Below are 15,382 nucleotides of genomic sequence, written 5' to 3' on the forward strand. Positions count from 1 at the left end.
CAGGAGCCTCTTGCAACAACAACAACAACACGAGCCACACGACTCACATGGTGGCAATCCTCTACACAGTCGTGATCATTATCTTTGATTCTAGATTTGAAGATTTCGTGACTGCAAGGATTCATACTCTTAGTTCTTTCGGTAAAGTCACCATGTAGGTAAAAAATGAAATTAATAAAAATAAAATTAAAATCACGACGTTTCGGAGGCAACACAAGCCTCCGTTTTCAGGTGGAACCGTATCGTACTTGATACAGCTATCGTGCTGTGACGGTTCCACCTGAAGACGGAGGCTTGTGTTGCCTCCGAAACGTCGTGATTTTTATTTTATTTAACTTTTATTAATTTTAATTTTTTACCTACGTGACTTTACCGAAAAAACCTAAGAATATCGTTATCCAGATGATCAGTCACCTCCCCACCGCCCACAACTTTTGCTTTCAAATCCAGGCGAGGGGACAACGTGTCTTTAATAGAGGTGGGGGTTTGGGGTTAGATCGGGTCAATATGAAATGTGTCTCGATTCAAAGCTTTCGTGACTGCAGGGATTCATATTCTTGGTTCTTTCGTTAAAGTCACGTAGAAGGGAAATAATAAAATAATAAAAATATCAAACAATAACACGACGATTGCTTGTGTTGCAGTTGAAACGTCGTGAGAATTGTATTGTTTTATATTTTTATTATTTTATTGTGACTTCAACGAAAGAACCAATAATATAAAATGCCTTCTTGGTTCTTTCGGTAAAGTCACGTAGAAGGGAAATAATAAAATAATAAAAATAAAACATAATAAAATACAATTCTCACGACGTTTCGGCCACAACGCAAGCAGCCGTCCTCAGGTGAAGAACAGGTCTGTCGGAAAAAATATATAAAATGTGTCGTTAAACCCGCCACCACCCGACACAGCCTATGGAGCAAGTTTTTGGTCAACAGCTGGGGTCGTGGGGCTACAGCCTGCCGCTTGTGATTCCTGGCGGAAAACCCTCGCGGGCATTCGAACTGCGACCTGCTCTCGTGGGTTCACTCTGCAACGCTGCAGTTAACGGGACGAACCTGGATGTCGGGTGGTGGAGGGTTTAACGACACATTTATATTTTTACGCGATCTAACCCAACAAAACCTCTATTATGGACTGTATCACCACCACCACCATCACCACCATCACCACCACCACCATACCCACCACCATCAACACCACCACCACTACCACCACCATCACCACCACCACCACTACCACCATCACTACCACCATCACCACCATCACCATCACCACCATCACCACCACCACCACTACCACCACCATCACCACCACCACCACTACCACCATCACTACCACCATCACCACCATCACCATCACCACCATCACCACCACCACCACTACCACCACCACCATCACCACCATCACCACCACTACCACCACCATCACCACCACCATCACCACCACCACTACCACCACCACCATCACCACCACCATCACCACCACTACCACCATCACCATCACCACTACCACCACCACCACCCCCCCCCCCGCCCCCCCCAACATCCGTGCCTCATCGCTCGAAGAGGGCATGGGGGGGACCTGCCGGACCTGTTGTGAAGGAAAGGGGGGCTCCCCCCCCAGCTGTTGTGAAGGAAAGGGGGGCCCCCCTCGTCCCCCCCCCCCCCCCGTGTTTGTGGAGCGGCCTCGAGCGGTCACTGTGGATGAGAGGCGGAGATGCGTTTGAAGCGAAAGGTCACGGGCAGTCCCCGCAGGACACGTGGCATTTGATGTGGGGGGGGGGTGAGGGGGGCGGGGCACCCCCCCCTCCCTCTAGCCCCCATGAGGCACGCAGAGCACGCGGCTCAACACACTCACCACACTCACTCACCACACTCACTCACCACACTCACCACACTCACTCACCACACTTACTCAACACACTCACCACACTCACTCACCACACTCACTCACCACACTCACCACACTCACTCACCACACTCACTCAACACACTCACTCACCACACTCACCACACTCACTCACCACACTTACTCACCACACTCAGCACACTCACTAACCACTCTCACTCACCACACTCACTCACCACACTCACCACACTCACTCACCACACTCACCACACTCACCAAAGACAAAGATCCCCCGTGTAGCCTTCACGGACTGTAGGGGCAAGTGCTGTCAGCGAGCACCCTATGAAGGCCGGAACGGCACACGAGGGGGTGGGTGGCCAGTACCACGCCCGGCCGCCTTTGTCTCCCCAGTGACTAATGTCTAAACACAGCAACAAGTGCTCATTTGAGGCTGAGTCGACCTAGGGGAGCCTCAGGGCCGGTTCAGATAATCGTTGATGGCCGAGAGCGGCAAGCGGACGCAGCACAGGAGCGCTCACCGCTGCACCACCACTCCCCACAAACACCCCCCCCACCACCACTCACCAGCCCCCCCCCCACTCACCCCTCACCACCGCCCCACTCACCCATCCTCGTGTCTCTCCGCTGTCCGCATCGTGTCGTCACTTCTGCATCGACCCTCACCATGGAAAGTCGCCCCGGGCCGCCAGGCCCACGTGGTTCTGTGTGGTGCGTGGGGTGGTGCGTGGGGTGGTGCGTGGGGTGGTGCGTGGGGGTGGTGTGTGGGGTGGTGTGTGGGGTGGTGCGTGGGGGTGGTGTGTGGGGTGGTGTGTGGGGTGGTGCGTGGGGTGGTGCGTGGGGTGGTGCGTGGGGTGGTGCGTGGGGTGGTGCGTGGGGGTGGTGTGTGGGGTGGTGTGTGGGGTGGTGCGTGGGGGTGGTGTGTGGGGTGGTGCGTGGGGGTGGTGCGTGGGGGTGGTGTGTGGGGTGGTGCGTGGGGGTGGTGTGTGGGATGGTGCGTGGGGGTGGTGTGTGGGGTGGTGCGTGGGGTGGTGCGTGGGGGTGGTGTGTGGGGTGGTGCGTGGGGGTGGTGTGTGGGGTGGTGCGTGGGGGTGGTGTGTGGGGTGGTGTGTGGGGTGGTGCGTGGGGGTGGTGTGTGGGGTGGTGCGTGGGGTGGTGCGTGGGGGTGGTGTGTGGGGTGGTGCGTGGGGGTGGTGTGTGGGGTGGTGCGTGGGGGTGGTGTGTGGGGTGGTGTGTGGGGTGGTGCGTGGGGGTGGTGTGTGGGGTGGTGCGTGGGGTGGTGCGTGGGGGTGGTGTGTGGGGTGGTGCGTGGGGGTGGTGTGTGGGGTGGTGCGTGGGGGTGGTGTGTGGGGTGGTGCGTGGGGTGGTGCGTGGGGGTGGTGTGTGGGGTGGTGCGTGGGGGTGGTGTGTGGGGTGGTGCGTGGGGTGGTGCGTGGGGTGGTGCTTGGGGTGGTGCGTGGGGGTGGTGTGTGGGGTGGTGCGTGGGGGTGGTGTGTGGGGTGGTGCGTGGGGGTGGTGCGTGGGGTGGTGCGTGGGGGTGGTTTGTGGGGTGGTGTGTGGGGTGGTGGGTGGGGTGGTGCGTGGGGGTGGTGCGTGGGGTGGTGCGTGGGGTGGTGCGTGGGGTGGTGCGTGGGGTGGTGCGTGGGGGTGGTGTGTGGGGTGGTGCGTGGGGGTGGTGTGTGGGGTGGTGCGTGGGGTGGTGCGTGGGGTGGTGCGTGGGGTGGTGCGTGGGGGTGGTGTGTGGGGTGGTGCGTGGGGGTGGTGTGTGGGGTGGTGCGTGGGGGTGGTGCGTGGGGTGGTGCGTGGGGGTGGTTTGTGGGGTGGTGTGTGGGGTGGTGCGTGGGGGTGGTGCGTGGGGTGGTGCGTGGGGGTGGTGCGTGGGGTGGTGCGTGGGGTGGTGCGTGGGGTGGTGCGTGGGGGTGGTGTGTGGGGTGGTGTGTGGGGTGGTGCGTGGGGGTGGTGCGTGGGGTGGTGCGTGGGGGTGGTTTGTGGGGTGGTGTGTGGGGTGGTGTGTGGGGGTGGTGCGTGGGGTGGTGCGTGGGGTGGTGTGTGGGGTGGTGGGTGGGGTGGTGCGTGGGGGTGGTGCGTGGGGTGGTGCGTGGGGTGGTGCGTGGGGTGGTGTGTGGGGTGGTGCGTGGGGTGGTGCGTGGGGTGGTGTGTGGGGTGAGGGATTGTGCGTGGTGTGTGGGGGTGGTGTGTGGGGTGGTGCGTGGGGTGGTCGTGGTGTGTGGGGTGTTCGTGGAGTTGTGTGTGGTTGCTGATTCCGGACGCGTTGTCGTGTTGTGTCGCTAGGCTCATTGTGTCGAGGTGATCGTTGTGTGGGTCACGAGACGCAGTGAAGAGAGAACGAAACGCGAACGAGTGAATGATGACATGCTAATGAGTGAATGATGACATCAGAATGACTGAATAATGACCGGGGAATTAATGATGTGAGAATAAGTGAATGCTGACACAAGACTGAGTGAATGCTGACACAAGACTGAGTGAATTACACCAAAATGAGTGACTAACGATATGCAAACTCCTGGCGAGAATGACATGAGAACGAATGAAGCTGGGCACGTGAATGACGCAATCTTGAGAACGTAATCTGACAGCACTGCCATTGACGCCATCGGCATCATTCGCCGCGATCATCCCACTGCTGGATGAAGGAATCGCTCCCAAGCTGCTTCCACCAACTCGCAAGCCCGTGCGGAGAAAACAACATCATCCTCATCAGCAGCAGCATCATCATCAGCAGCAGCATCATCATCAGCAGCAGCATCATCATCAGCAGCAGCAGCATCATCATCAGCAGCAGCATTGCCATGATGATCATCATTGTCACCCATCAGCAGCAGCAACATAATCATCATCATTACCATTCATCACCATCAGCAGCATCATAGCCATCTTCATTGTCATCCATCATCAGCAGCAGCACCACCACCATCATCATTGCCATCCATCAGCACCACCACCACCATCAGCATCATCAGCAGCAGCAGCATAGCCGTGATGATCATCATTGCCACCCATCAGCAGCAGCAACATAATCATCATCATTACCATTCATCATCATCAGCAGCACCACAGCCATCTTCATTGCCATCCATCAGCACCACCACCACCATCAGCAGCATCAGCAGCAGCATAGCCATGATGATCATCATTGTCACCCATCAGCAGCAGCAACATAATCATCATCATTACCATCCATCATCATCAGCAGCATCATAGCCATCTTCATTGTCATCCATCAGCAGCAGTAGCAGCACCACAGCCATCATCATTGCCATCCATCAGCACCACCACCACCATCAGCATCAGCAACAGCAGTCGGTCCTTTTACAGGAACAGCGCAGCGGCATTCCCAGGGGACTTGTGGAGCTATTTAAGAGAAAATTGGCAAAATTCGTGGAAACAGTGGTGGGGGTGGGGTGGGGCAAGTGAGGGGGGGGGCGTCTGGGATTTTGCTAAATGAGGCATGGAGTCGGCATCTCGGCTCCGAGCCCACGAGAAATTCTCAACGCAACCCGAGGACGACGCGAAATAACAGATGCCCCACCCGCACCCCTATCCCATGTAGACGAACACATTCCTGCTGCGGAGGGGGCTGGTAGGAACGTTGGGTTGCTCGGTCAATGGCCAGGGTCAACGGCGGCGTGGTGTATTCCGCAAATATGCCCGGCTGTGAGGGCGGGCACAAGCCGGCGTGAGTAGGTTACACGTTGAGTTGTATAAGGGCACCACGGGGTGACCAGCCCCTCCCCACCCAGCCCCACCCAGCCTCACCCCTCCCACCCCCCACCCAGCCCCACTCTCCCCACCCAGCCCCTCCCCACCCAGCCCCTTCCCACCCTCCCCACCCTCCCCACCCAGCCCCTTCCCACCCAGCCCCACAGATAACACAGATAACAACACACGGATAACAACACGCGGATAACGACACGCGGATAACGACACGCGGATAACAACACAAATAACAACACACAGATAAGAACACACAACACACACAGATAACAACACACAACACACAGATAACAACACACAACGCGCACGAGGTACGTGTAAAGAAAAGTCAACAACAGCCAGCGTGGGGGTCATGCGCCCCAGAGAACGCGTTTAATGATCGCTGCTGCTGCATCGCTGCTGTGACGACACGGACCGGCTCAGCAGGGATATTGACAAGGGATGGCGGCGGATCGATAAGTGAACAGTCGCCGTAGAGGAGAAGAGGCGTGGGGTGGAGGAGGAGGAGGAGGAGGTGGTGGAGGAGGAGGAGGAGGAGGTGGTTCACACCGAGACCCGAGCGGACACGTGTGTTCGTCCGTCCGTCGTGCAGGGAGGGGCTGGGTGGGGAGGGAGGGGTTGGGTGGGGAGGGAGGGGTTGGGTGGGGTGGGGAGGGTGGGGAGGGGCTGGGTGGGGAGGGTGGGGAGGGTGGGGAGGGGCTATGGTGAGGTGGGTGGGTGGGGCTGGGTGGGAGGTGGAAGGGGTGGGGCTGGGTGGGGAGGGGCTGGTCACCCCGTGGTGCCCTTATAAAACTCAACGTTTAACCTACTCACGCCGGCTTGTGCCCGCCCTCACACCACGCCGCCGTTGACCCTGGCCGTTGACCTAGCAAACCAACGTTCCTACCAGCTCCCTCCGCAGGAATTTGTTACAACAATGACAACAACAGCAGACTTGAGTAGACACACAGCAGACTTGAGTAGACACACAGCAGACTTGAGTAGACAAACAGCAGACTTGAGTAGAGACACAGCAGACTTGAGTAGAGACACAGCAGACTTGAGTAGACACACAGCAGACTTGAGTAGAGACACAGCAGACTTGAGTAGACACACAGCAGACTTGAGTAGAGACACAGCAGACTTGAGTAGAGACACAGCAGACTTGAGTAGAGACACAGCAGACTTGAGTAGACACACAACAGACTTGAGTAGAGACACAGCAGACTTGAGTAGAGACACAGCAGACTTGAGTAGACACACAGCAGACTTGAGTAGAGACACAGCAGACTTGAGTAGACACACAGCAGACTTGAGTAGAGACACAGCAGACTTGAGTAGACAAACAGCAGACTTGAGTAGAGACACAGCAGACTTGAGTAGACACACAGCAGACTTGAGTAGAGACACAGCAGACTTGAGTAGACACACAGCAGACTTGAGTAGAGACACAGCAGACTTGAGTAGACACACAGCAGACTTGAGTAGACACACAGCAGACTTGAGTAGAGACACAGCAGACTTGAGTAGAGACACAGCAGACTTGAGTAGAGACACAGCAGACTTGAGTAGACACACAGCAGACTTGAGTAGAGACACAGCAGACTTGAGTAGAGACACAGCAGACTTGAGTAGACACGCAGCAGACTTGAGTAGACACACAGCAGACTTGAGTAGAGACACAGCAGACTTGAGTAGAGACACAGCAGACTTGAGTAGACACACAGCAGACTTGAGTAGAGACACAGCAGACTTGAGTAGAGACACAGCAGACTTGAGTAGACACACAGCAGACTTGAGTAGAGACACAGCAGACTTGAGTAGAGACACAGCAGACTTGAGTAGACACACAGCAGACTTGAGTAGAGACACAGCAGACTTGAGTAGAGACACAGCAGACTTGAGTCAGCAGACTGAGTAGAGACACAGCAGACTTAGTAGAGACACAGTGCGACTTAGTAGAAGACACAGCAAACATGAGTAGACACACAACAGACTTGAGTAGACACACAGCAGACTTGAGTAAACACAGCAGACTGACTATACGTATCTATCAGCAGACTTGGAGTAGAGCACACACAGCAGACTTGAGTAGAGACACAGCAGGATTGAGTAGGGAGACACAGCAGACTTGAGTAGAGACACAGCAGACTTGAGTAGACACACAGCAGACTTGAGTAGAGACACAGCAGACTTGAGTAGACACACAGCAGACTTGAGTAGACACACAGCAGACTTGAGTAGACACACAGCAGACTTGAGTAGAGACACAGCAGACTTGAGTAGAGACACAGCAGACTTGAGTAGACACACAGCAGACTTGAGTAGACACACAGCAGACTTGACTAGAGACACAGCAGACTTGAGTAGACACACAGCAGACTTGAGTAGAGACACAGCAGACTTGAGTAGAGGCACAGCAGACTTGAGTAGAGACACAGCAGACTTGAGTAGACACACAGCAGACTTGAGTAGACACACAGCAGGCTTGAGTAGACACACAGCAGACTTGAGTAGAGACACAGCAGACTTGAGTAGAGACACAGCAGACTTGAGTAGAGACACAGCAGACTTGAGTAGACACACAGCAGACTTGAGTAGACACACAGCAGACTTGACTAGAGACACAGCAGACTTGAGTAGACACACAGCAGACTTGAGTAGAGACACAGCAGACTTGAGTAGAGACACAGCAGGCTTGAGTAGACACACAGCAGACTTGAGTAGACACACAGCAGACTTGAGTAGACACACAGCAGACTTGAGTAGACACACAGCAGACTTGAGTAGAGACACAGCAGACTTGAGTAGACACACAGCAGACTTGAGTAGACACACAGCAGACTTGAGTAGAGACACAGCAGACTTGAGTAGACACACAGCAGACTTGAGTAGACACACAGCAGACTTGAGTAGAGACACAGCAGACTTGAGTAGACACACAGCAGACTTGAGTAGACACACAGCAGACTTGAGTAGACACACAGCAGACTTGAGTAGAGACACAGCAGACTTGAGAAGAGACACAGCAGACTTGAGTAGACACACAGCAGACTTGAGTAGACACACAGCAGACTTGAGTAGACACACAGCAGACTTGAGTAGAGACACAGCAGACTTGAGTAGAGACACAGCAGACTTGAGTAGACACACAGCAGACTTGAGTAGACACACAGTAGACTTGAGTAGAGACACAGCAGACTTGAGTAGAGACACAGCAGACTTGAGTAGACACACAGCAGACTTGAGTTGACACACAGCAGACTTGAGTAGACACACAGCAGACTTGAGTAGAGACACAGCAGACTTGAGTAGACACACAGCAGACTTGAGTAGACACACAGCAGACTTGAGTAGAGACACAGCAGACTTGAGTAGAGACACAGCAGACTTGAGTAGAGACACAGCAGACTTGAGTAGACACACAGCAGACTTGAGTAGACACACAACAGACTTGAGTAGAGACACAGCAGACTTGAGTAGAGACACAGCAGACTTGAGTAGACACACAGCAGACTTGAGTAGACACACAGCAGACTTGAGTAGAGACACAGCAGACTTGAGTAGAGACACAGCAGACTTGAGTAGACACACAACAGACTTGAGTAGAGACACAGCAGACTTGAGTAGAGACACAGCAGACTTGAGTAGACACACAACAGACTTGAGTAGAGACACAGCAGACTTGAGTAGACACACAACAGACTTGAGTAGAGACACAGCAGACTTGAGTAGACACACAGCAGACTTGAGTAGACACACAACAGACTTGAGTAGAGACACAGCAGACTTGAGTAGAGACACAGCAGACTTGAGTAGACACACAGCAGACTTGAGTAGACACACAGCAGACTTGAGTAGAGACACAGCAGACTTGAGTAGAGACACAGCAGACTTGAGTAGACACACAGCAGACTTGAGTAGAGACACAACAGACTTGAGTAGACACACAGCAGACTTGAGTAGAGACACAGCAGACTTGAGTAGACACACAGCAGACTTGAGTAGAGACACAGCAGACTTGAGTAGACACACAGCAGACTTGAGTAGAGACACAACAGACTTGAGTAGAGACACAGCAGACTTGAGTAGAGACACAGCAGACTTGAGTAGACACACAGCAGACTTGAGTAGAGACACAGCAGACTTGAGTAGACACACAGCAGACTTGAGTAGAGACACAGCAGACTTGAGTAGACACACAGCAGACTTGAGTAGAGACACAGCAGACTTGAGTAGACACACAGCAGACTTGAGTAGACACACAGCAGACTTGAGTAGAGACACAGCAGACTTGAGTAGACACACAGCAGACTTGAGTAGACACACAGCAGACTTGAGTAGACACACAGCAGACTTGAGTAGACACACAGCAGACTTGAGTAGAGACACAGCAGACTTGAGTAGAGACACAGCAGACTTGAGTAGACACACAGCAGACTTGAGTAGACACACAGCAGACTTGAGTAGACACACAGCAGACTTGAGTAGAGACACAGCAGACTTGAGTAGAGACACAGCAGACTTGAGTAGACACACAGCAGACTTGAGTAGACACACAGTAGACTTGAGTAGAGACACAGCAGGCTTGAGTAGAGACACAGCAGACTTGAGTAGACACACAGCAGACTTGAGTTGACACACAGCAGACTTGAGTAGACACACAGCAGACTTGAGTAGAGACACAGCAGACTTGAGTAGACACACAGCAGACTTGAGTAGACACACAGCAGACTTGAGTAGAGACACAGCAGACTTGAGTAGAGACACAGCAGACTTGAGTAGAGACACAGCAGACTTGAGTAGACACACAGCAGACTTGAGTAGACACACAACAGACTTGAGTAGAGACACAGCAGACTTGAGTAGAGACACAGCAGACTTGAGTAGACACACAGCAGACTTGAGTAGACACACAGCAGACTTGAGTAGAGACACAGCAGACTTGAGTAGAGACACAGCAGACTTGAGTAGACACACAACAGACTTGAGTAGAGACACAGCAGACTTGAGTAGAGACACAGCAGACTTGAGTAGACACACAACAGACTTGAGTAGAGACACAGCAGACTTGAGTAGACACACAACAGACTTGAGTAGAGACACAGCAGACTTGAGTAGACACACAGCAGACTTGAGTAGACACACAACAGACTTGAGTAGAGACACAGCAGACTTGAGTAGAGACACAGCAGACTTGAGTAGACACACAGCAGACTTGAGTAGACACACAGCAGACTTGAGTAGAGACACAGCAGACTTGAGTAGAGACACAGCAGACTTGAGTAGACACACAGCAGACTTGAGTAGAGACACAACAGACTTGAGTAGACACACAGCAGACTTGAGTAGAGACACAGCAGACTTGAGTAGACACACAGCAGACTTGAGTAGAGACACAGCAGACTTGAGTAGACACACAGCAGACTTGAGTAGAGACACAGCAGACTTGAGTAGAGACACAGCAGACTTGAGTAGAGACACAGCAGACTTGAGTAGACACACAGCAGACTTGAGTAGACACACAGCAGACTTGAGTAGACACACAGCAGACTTGAGTAGAGACACAGCAGACTTGAGTAGACACACAGCAGACTTGAGTAGAGACACAGCAGACTTGAGTAGAGACACAGCAGACTTGAGTATAGACACAGCAGACTTGAGTAGAGACACAGCAGACTTGAGTAGAGACAGCATTTGTCAACAGCGCCGTAAGTGGCCTTTAAAGGGAGAAAAGAAACACATTTATAGACAGGGTGCTTCAAAAAAAATGTTGTCGTTTTTAATGGGAAAAGAACGGATAATACGATGTAACATGAGAACAAAATGTGATGTTAACAGCTTAAAAAAGTCAAAGAGTGTCTCGCTTGTTCGCCATCATCGTCAACGCGTGCCTGGAATCTTCTTCAGGTGGTCTCCAGAGCCCGGAGGGACATTTCTCGGGGTTTTGTTGCAAATTCTCGGAAGTGTTCACATTCTTTTTGAAGCACCCTTCAAAAAAAGCCACGTAGGTAGACTTTGCCGAAAGAACCAAAGAGTATGGATTCCTGCAGTAACGAAAGCTTCAAATCACACCTGTTATAATATACGCGGCAAGTCCTCGCTTAACGCGCTGGAAGTGTTCGCGCAGAAACGCGTTTTCGCCGCAACGCGTCTCCTCCACCAGAGAACGCTTTTCGCAAGGAGCGGAACGCGTGCAACATTATAATGTTAAATTTCGATTTAAAGCTTCTTTCGTGACTGCAGGGATTTATCTTCTTGGTTCTTTCGGTAAAGTCACGTAGAAGGGAAATAATAAAATAATAAAAATAAAACATAATAAAATACAATTCTCACGACGTTTCTGCCACAACGCAAGCAGCCGTCATCAGGCGAAGACCAGGTCTGTCGGGGAGACGCTGTCTCCCCGACAGACCTGGTCTTCGCCTGATGACGACTGCTTGCGTTGTGGCTGAAACGACGTGAGAATTGTATTTTATAATGTTTTATTTTTTATTATTTTATTATTTCCCTTCTACGTGACTTTACCGAAAGAACCAAGAAGACGTTATAAAGTTATAACGCGTGCCGTTATAATGCGGGACGCGCTCCGTTACAACGTGCTTTCAGAGCAGTCTACGACGAACTACTCTTTTGAGTTGCGCGGCTGAGTGGTGCGATACACGAACGCGAAATGATCCAGTAACGCGGCGGCATTCTCTCGGTTATTTGTTCACCGCGCCATCTCACTGCGTGTGCGTTCACGGAATCTCGCCAAACTTTACGTCATTTGGAGGGTTATTGTTTTCACTGAACGCGGCGCTTTTCAGAAACGCATCTACCGCATGAAACGAGGACTCGTTGTTTATAATAGGCGACGTTTCGGGGAATGCCCCTTCTTCATGAAGACGTTCGTTTTTGTCGCGTTCGTCGCCGTCTCGTGTCTGGTGAGTTTTGTCCCGAGGTGTTTCGATCCGTGGAAGTTGTTCCGTCTCGTTTGTTCCATCTCCTTACTGTTTTCTCTCGTTAGTTCCATTCCGTTTGTTCCGTCTCGTTTGTTCCGTGTATGTAGTGTGTTTGTGAGAGCATGTGTCAGTGTGTGTGAGAGTGTGTGTCGGGAGCGGTGGTGTAGTGGTTAGCGCTATGCTACGCTATGAACCTGGCGACCCGAGTTCGATTCCCGCTCACGGCCAACACCCAGTGACGATTATCTAAACCGGTCCTGGGCCTCCCCTAGGTCGAGTCAGCCTGAAATGAGTACCTGGTGCGGTGTGTAAACATCACCACTGGGGAGGCAAAGGCGGTCGGGCGTGGTGCTGGCCACCCACCCCCTCGTGTACCGTTCCGGCCTTGATAGGTGCTCGCTAACAGCACTTGTCCCGACTGTTTGTTAAGGCTATTCGGGGGATCTTTGTCTTTTTGTGTGTGGCTGTTAGCGAGCACACGTGCATGGTATTTTGACCTTGGGGCATAGGTGCTCGCTCGCAGCAACGACGATTGTTTTGAACCGGTCAAAGGCCCTCACCCTAGGTCGACTCAACCTTAAACGAGTGGCGGTGTTATTTGCTAATTTTGCAATGAAAAAAAGTTCATCTCTGGTTGATAATCTATCTTACCTTATGAGCATTTTTTTTTACATGACTGCGTCTTTGTATATACACTGTGACACTATCCTTGCTATATAAAAATATATTTATTCAAGAAAATATCTTGGGTTGCATTTTTTTTTTATCATATAAACAACAACAAAAACACACATGGGGCAATTTTTCGTTTCGCAGGTCCTTTTTTAGTTTCCGTAGGCCCTAGGCACAGTGGTTACTGCGGCCGATGGGACAGTAGGGCCCTGGGACATAAAAACACGGCCATCACTTGTCTCCTTCACACCCCCCTCCTCCCTTCCACCATTAGAAACATAACCGGGGCATTTCTCACACTTCAACCATCAGCCTGGCCCACGACCTTGTGGGAAAGCGAATCATTTCAGGGGGCAGCACCGAGTCAAAACATGCTAAACGAAGCCCTCCTTGTTTGACCGTCTGCCGATGAGACACTGGCGCGTCGAAACCGGCTGGTCTCCACGGCGTTTTTGCTTGTCCTGAAATCAATTCCGCGAAAATATGATGCAATCACACTCCCACCCCCGGCCAAAGGCCACGCTGGGCTCATGGGATGCGTTCGAGTCGAAAGTGGGATGTGATCATGCAGGTGCGTGTCCTGGCATCGATCTCTCTCTCTCTCTTTGGCCAATACCACCGAGTTATGCGATAATCATTTGAAATGAGTTGTGCCATCAGGTTCTGTGCATTCATTAGCATTGGCCGTGCAGAGGTGGCTGATGTTAACTACCTCGCCTGGTATACAGGAGGTCGTGGGTTCCAACCCGACCCGGACGCCTGCTGCTGTATATTTGTAGTTTGCGTGGATTCTCTCCCCACAGTCGTGTGGATTTTTTTTATCCGGGTCCTCCGGTTTCCCCCTGCACATTTAGAATCGAGACGCGTTTCGAGTATTTGGCTGCTTGTCTAAACGTCCACGTGATGAAGAGCCGCGCCTTACCTGGGGGGGCCTTACCTGGTACAATAAAAACAATAGTTGAGTTTAATTTCTGCTACATTATTGCTACTCTGGCCCCATGGACTAAAATGCTTAGGGACGCAAACAAGATGTCCCGGAGTCATGGAAACAACAGCGGGTGAACCAAATGTCAGCTCCAATTAAAATCGCAACAATTAAACATAACGCGTTAATCGAAGCAACGCGCACGTGACCTCTCTCTTGTCCCACTCGAGTCTGTGTCAGTATCAGCTGGTGACTTCTCTCTCGTCTCGACTCCATCATCTCCCGTGTGCCTCTCCTCTCGCTGCACACGTCTCTCTCTCATGTGGATCTCTCGTCTCGACTCCATCATCTCCCGTGTGCCTCTCCTCTCGCTGCACACGTCTATCTCTCATGTGGATCTCTCGTCTCGACTCCATCATCTCCCGTGTGCCTCTCCTCTCGCTGCACATGTCTATCTCTCATGTGGATCTCTCATCTCGACTCCATCATCTCTCGTGGAAATCTCTGTCATCCCTCATCTGGATCTCCCGTCGTCTCACTCGGAGTCTAAAGATTGAAAGTAAAGGGTGGGGGGGGGCAGCCCCGCCCCCCCCAAACTAATGAGCCAGTACCACTGCCACCACCGGCTATTGCCACAACAACAACAACAACAAAATAACAACAACCAATCACTCCTTGTTGCCATCAGCCGCGTGACCGAACACGCGTTCACTATTTTACAGTCGCCTATAGCAAAATAACACGACGTCACGCGCCAACGTTGGGCAACGTTGAGTTAGAATGCCGGGTCGTTAAAACGCATTTGACTCGCGTAGTCTGTGATGCAGAAAAAAAACTTGTTCGTAATACAACAATAATTATTATTGACAGCGCTTTGCTAATCCACTGCTGGACGATGACCTCCCCTGCCCGTGTCAGTCGTGGGGCGGCGTTTGACCATACTTCACTACGCTGGTCAGTCGCCGTTGGTGAAGGGGTGGGGGGGGGGGCGAGGTGTGGGGTAGCGGGTAGATCCGGTTCTGACATTGCTCGCCGTTGATGGTAGCCATGGCCAGGGATCGAACTCAGGTTGCTCAGGTGACCCGGTTGGCATAGCATCGCGCTAACCGCTGTGCCACCACTCCTCCCAACCTTAAGGAGAAGAATCGGCCCGGTCAAACGAGAGAAGGCTGGCGGACGTGAATAAAAAATGACCGCCGCGTGCGCACCGGAAAAAAAATATATAGAGAGTTGATGTGAACGGAGTTGCCTTTCT

The 15,382-nt window shown here is 52.3% G+C and overlaps 1 protein-coding gene across 1 annotated transcript in view; it reads left to right on the forward strand.

Annotated features, from left to right (window-relative positions):
* LOC144940628 (uncharacterized) overlaps nt 1-15,382 on the forward strand; it is a 111,218-nt gene that overhangs the window by 37,925 nt on the left and 57,911 nt on the right. The gene's annotated exons all lie outside the window — the stretch shown is intronic.

Source organism: Lampetra fluviatilis, chromosome 23, assembly GCF_964198595.1.
Source record: "Lampetra fluviatilis chromosome 23, kcLamFluv1.1, whole genome shotgun sequence".
Lineage (NCBI taxonomy): Eukaryota > Metazoa > Chordata > Hyperoartia > Petromyzontiformes > Petromyzontidae > Lampetra > Lampetra fluviatilis.